Genomic DNA, 6,117 nt, shown 5'->3' on the forward strand with positions numbered 1-6,117 from the left:
TTATTTGTGCGCTTTTACAAGTGCTCAAAGCGCTTTACATTTCATATATCAGACATTTAATACATCAATACTGGGGACAAAACCCACAGGAGCACTTTAGGGTGAAGGGCCCAAGGACAATGGCGGTCAAGGTGGGATTGAACTGGTCTTCCCCAGCTCTAAATAGTATATACATATAATATAATATTACTGAATTGTGATAAGTGATGCAATAATAAGTGTTGAAGCTGGTACTAATTTGATTTGCGTCACACCGCTGGGTATCTTATCATATAGTTGTATTTATTAATTGAGTTATCATTTGTAGAAAGGATCTGAAACAGCAAAGTTATAATATATAGTGGTACCATATTTACATTCAATATGTGGTGGAGTACTCAATTACAGTACCTCACAATTGTGCTCAAGTTCAGTACTTAAATAAATGTACTCTTACATTCTACTATTGTACTAGTCTACAACTAAGGCCATAAAGTCTACACAAATAAACTGTACATTTTATTATTGTACATTACAAAGCTGTATTATTAAAAAACAAAAGGTAGTAGTAGCTAATGTCCTATTAGACTTCACTGTATGCTTTTCTTCCCTTCTGTTTTATTGTCTTGTTTTTATTTGGCAGACTGAACTGAATGGTTGCGGTAGAATTTAATAACAATTGATGGAGCCTTCAAGGTATGCGAGAGTACTGACATGTCCCCCTGGACTGAACACCTGTTTGATAGAAAGACGTCTTTGTGTTCTCAATATGGTAATGACCTCTGAATCACTTCCCAGAGGGCCATGCGCCTACGCACGTTCGCATCGTCTAGTTTGAGTTTCCAGCTTGCTGCTTGCACCTATCCTCAGGTCTCATGTGTTTGCGTTTTTTGTAATCTTTATTTTAGCACCTTATCCATCTTACGTAAATCTAGTACTTAAGTCATTATGTTCTCACTAGTCCTAAGACAAACAGATGTAACATTAAACATACTGGTACAACTTAAGCAATCCCAGACTTTTGCTCATAATAGGAGTATCACACTATTACTCTGTTGGAAAAACAACAATTTTAACTATATTTCCTCCTGTTTATTGCTCTGACACTGTGCGTTAATATGAACATATGACATGAGGTCTGTCAACGAACACATGCCGGGGATAATGAGGTAATGACTGGATTTTTGTTCTTACAGTGAGATTGTTTTGTGTAGAATTGGATTGACATTTTACAGTTTAATAATAAAAACTCTCAATCCAATGCTGAGAAATTTAGATGACATCACCATGACATCACCTGGGTTATTTTTCTCAGACTTGTGGAAGACTTAAGAGATTTTACAACTGTTTTCACAGGCTGAGCAGTATCTGTTTCCACTTATGGGTAATAAGTGGAAACAGATAACTGTTCACTAGCATTTTCAAATTGTATTGTTGTTGGTGCCACTGTCCCAAACACAACCAGATTTATTTCTGTTTTCCCCAGAGCTACTAACAACACAGGATGTACTGCATTGTTTCCAAACAAACTGCTCAACAGAGACCGTCCGTTGATCTTGATATAAACAAGAAGATCTTTTGACTAGCTCATAGAACTTTAGCATAATGGCTATGGCTAACTTTACTGTCCAAAGCGACAAACAACTAACAATTCCAAAGAACTAGGAATCAAATGCTCCGTGCTATCTCAGTGTAACCTAGCTCTCTAACAGATTTCTGGAGTTAACTTATCAGTATTTTTGCTGCCTTGAAATTGCTACTTTTGTTATTTTGTTGAGTTGCCTTTGGTAACTCTCTGGTAGGCCATGATGCAATCAGAGGCCTTTATTTTGAAAGATAGATTTCAACAGGGATGCTGACAGAAATGCATGCTTTATTGTGTATATGATGGTTACATTGCTTTGTAGTGATACATATCTCATCAGTATAATGAAATACTCTGTTTAAGATACAAGTAAACTATCATTGTAGTGAAAGTGAAAATGGGGATTTCCCTCATTGAGCATGTTGACCTTTTAGCCTTTGTCATCACTTTTGCACCAACGCACACCTTATGTGAAAAAATAAAGGATAAATAAATCAGGTTAACCAGTTACATTAGCTCTCACGACAGCTGCTGTATTCTTCTGTTCCTTCAAGCTAGTTTTTAAGAATATCTGAAGCAACATGAGCCACATCTTGTGCTCTTCCTCAGATTCTGGGAGCTGTACTGTAGGTTGAGCAGCTGTTATACAGCGGTCACTTTGGGCCGGGCTCCTCCCATTGAAACAGTGGTCTGATGTGCCGGTGTCAGTCAGAAGAAATATCAGGGGAAACAGAGAAACAGAAGTAGTTTCAGGGAAACAGAAAAAGTATCACGCAGTGGTCAGTTCCAGTTTCAGAGTGACCTCATCCACTTCACTAAAGGTCACTAAAGTAACAACCTCTTATCGCGTGTGGTTTGACAAAATTAGCTTCTGATTCTGATAAATGTGACTTTCCTATTTGAGACCCCTAATTGGCTCCGAGGCGCTGAACAATTATTTTTGCTCGCATGCACATGATTACATGCCGCTATGCACCAGAATACACAGTTCAAACGCCTCATACTTGCAATTTTGTCACTTTCTTTGAGTGCTGGTGTGATTCAGGTTGACAGTAGGGTAATAAAGCACAAAAGCTGCAACAAGAAAATAAAATAAAAATGCATGAAAACAATAGAGGAGGTGCAATCACCTACAGCGGGACAAAGAGCGCCTCTGGCTGAGACATTTAAAGACTCTTCTTCTGTTCTTCACTGGCTATTAGCACATCACTGGGGTGCGTGAAGGCTGCCGGCTGTGCCCAAGAGAGACAGACTGAAGGCAGGTGAAGTGCACTATGGGAGGAATAATTGAATTTGGCACATTGAACTGTAGTAGTGTGCCATTTATAAGACAGTCTATAATCTCAACAAAGCATGTGGCTGTTTTCAGTTATGATGAATCATCCTTTTTTACAGAGCATTCAATTATCTGGAACTGACCAGGACTGCTGACACAACGAGAGTAAGGTGTATTGCAAAATCAATTATCTTGTGGTCAGGATGAGTTAGTAAGAAGTAAGACATTTTTCAAAGAAAATAGTGATGTAAAACATTTGGATTTTTCTGTAATTGACGAAGTAATTAATTATAGCTTTCATTAATATTCAGAAAAATATCTTGTTTGTCCTTCAAAAAAGAAAGTCAGAAAAGGACAAAACTGAAGAACGCCTGAAAGCTGCTGATGTTCATTCGGCCTTCATAACGACTTTAACTCTTTCCTTTCTTTCTCGCCTGCCACCACATCTTCTACAGCTCATTCAGGCACTAAAACACTGTCCGGCTTTATTTAATGAACCAGAAGTAACGTATCTCCTGCGTCTTTGGCAAGGTCTTCTGCGGTGGAAGCTCGATGACCTGGAAGTGGCCTGTAGGTGTGGTGAGTCAGGTAGGGGTGTTCGTAAGGGCAGAGAGCTGGCTGTCCCCGGGAGGAGAGTGCAGCTCACACAACATATTAAGTCTAAGAAGACTGTTAGTCAGTCTTTAAAGACTGTGTGTGGGTAACTTAAATTAACGCTAACAAGCAGCCATAGTCAATTTACCCCCTCCTCTCCTCCGTGAACCCCATCCCCGCACCAAAAGCCTTCTCCGTCTTCTTCCCCCCTCATCATTATTTGGCTGCCCGTGGGAAATTGAACCGCCTTCTGCATGTAATCGCTTTAATGAAGGCATGTTTAATCAGCATATTCTTCGTCTGTAGCTCCCAGATAGTGCCAAGGAGCCTTGTAGCGACGAGAGACCTTTAGCACAAGACAGGATGATTGCTGGGGCCAAATGAGTGTGGCAGAAAAAGACAGTCGGACCCAGCTGTCCCCCCGGGCTGACTTAACGCATATGGAGCTGTCCTTCCCACTTCCCCTTCATCTACACGGATGCTTAAACTCCCTGTCACTCTGCCAGTCTGTAAAAAGAAGGCAACAGCAGGAAATGGGGGTTTAATTAGGTCTAATCTGATTTGCATGCCCATTTGGTTTATTAATTGAGCTGGCTCATGTTGCATTTTTTTTGTTGGAAAAATTAAGAAACGTAATTATGAGTGTGGGATGAGGTTGGATATTGTTTTTACAATATTTAAAAAAAGATGAGATTGAGGTGTCTTTTGACCGTCCTTCTGTCCTTTCACTTTCTATTTTGAGCGGATCACGGTGACAAGTAGGCTATGTTTTTGCGACTACCAGAATACAGTCAACATGTCGAGTGTGGAGTGTAATTCGTAAGTACCTCTATGCTGTTTGAAGGATAGAGGCCATTAGTATGTGTAATGTTTGATATTAACAGTCTGTTATAATGAATTGCCCTGAACGACAAATCTTCAAGCTAGCCAGCTATCTACTGCAGTAACTAGCTGCAGAAGCTAACTGCGTTGAATGTAACATTAGTTGCTGCAAAACAGCCGTTTTTTCTTTGAAACAACACTACCATGAGCCATGCTAGCGACTTTCTAAAGCTGCGCAGCAGTGCTTTGTCCCAAATGGGGATCACCAATATGGTTTGAGTGTCTTATGAACTTCTTGAAATAAACAAATACTGTAAAATCTATGTAAGAGCTATCGTCGCAGTTCTAACTATACATTTACGAGTAGATGCAATGTTATTTAAGGAAACAGCTTTTCTGATTGAGAAAATATAGACCAGTCCCACACACAGGCCATAGACTCGTGCTTGATGATAGTCAGATCCCAAAACAAATTGGTCTAAGTAAAAGCCAAACACTCCCTTTTCTGCAAACGCACCCAAACAAGACTCATCATAATTTGGTGTGAGACTACAAGGGCTGACAAACCGACTGACTACTAACTAAAAGGTTGCTCACAGCAATATATATAATTTATTTTATGCATGAAAAAATACAAAGAGAAGATATTTGAATGCTCCAAAATTATGTAATACCTTACTTAGAGGTAGAAGACAATCTTTTAAAAAAAAATGTTTAAATGACAGCTGAGAAGGTATTTATTTACTCTTTATGTAATTACGCTAATTCCTATTCACTCTTGTTTTACTAATTCTATCATTCATACTATTGTTCATAGTATTTTTTAAAGCCACAGCTCTGACATCAGGGTGCTAAATAACTACATAACGAATACTCATAATATGTATCTTATTAAGCAGAATAATGCCACGCTGTATTTGTTTTACAATTGAGGATAAGCCACTCAAAGTTGACAACTGGATTTTGTTCTAAAGTGGGGGATCAGGGAGAGAGGTGGGATTTAGGATTTAGGTTTGATTCCTCTGTTGGATGCAGGCTGAAACTTCCTCTTTGTGAGAAAATACGAGAAGTGAATGTAAGGTGGCAGGGGGCCAGGGGCGTGGAGGATTTGGGTACACCACATTTTCATTTCCTCAATAAGTTGCGGTAATGGGCCAGCTGTGGTGCCGGTGTGGTAACACAACCCAGGCTTGAAAAGATCCAAGTCAGGAATCATGCTAACGGTTGCACCAGACCTACAGAAAACAGGATGCTTTACCTCAGGTGTTAGATAAGATTTTAAAATGTACGCCACTGCTTCCCTGATTAACCTTGATAAGAAACACATTACTCATGGCTGTGGACACCTTGTTTGTTTAAAATTATTTTATAGTAGTTGTCTGCAGTGTGTTGGGTCGCTATGAACACTTCTTCCTAATTAGGGCTTCAACTGCATCAACACATGTTCATTACACAACTTTCAGAAGGAGTCTGAGTCACTCTCTTGTCTCTCACACACACAGTTTTAAGGGAATAGTTAAAAGAGAAGATCAATACCACACTCGTATCTGTCTGTTGAACAGGAAGCTGTAGCCAAGAGTTACGTTAGCTTAGTTTAGCATAAAGACTGGAAGCTAGCAAGGCACTGTTGAAAGGTAAAACAATACACCTACTGTATAAGCACCTTTTTAAAGCACATTAATAATATATATTCTTTTATCGATATAAGCTGAAGTTGTCTTGCGTCATAATTTGCAGACATTGTGAAATGGTATTGTTTTTGAACACACATGTCCAGTTGTGCAAAACCCAGACCTGCAAAGCTAAGAAGCTCTCCCTCAGTGATCTCCAAGGAAAATCCAGTTCCAACTCTTCCAGTTAT

Source organism: Notothenia rossii (assembly GCF_949606895.1).
Source record: "Notothenia rossii genome assembly, chromosome: 1".
NCBI classification, from domain to species: Eukaryota; Metazoa; Chordata; class Actinopteri; order Perciformes; family Nototheniidae; genus Notothenia; species Notothenia rossii.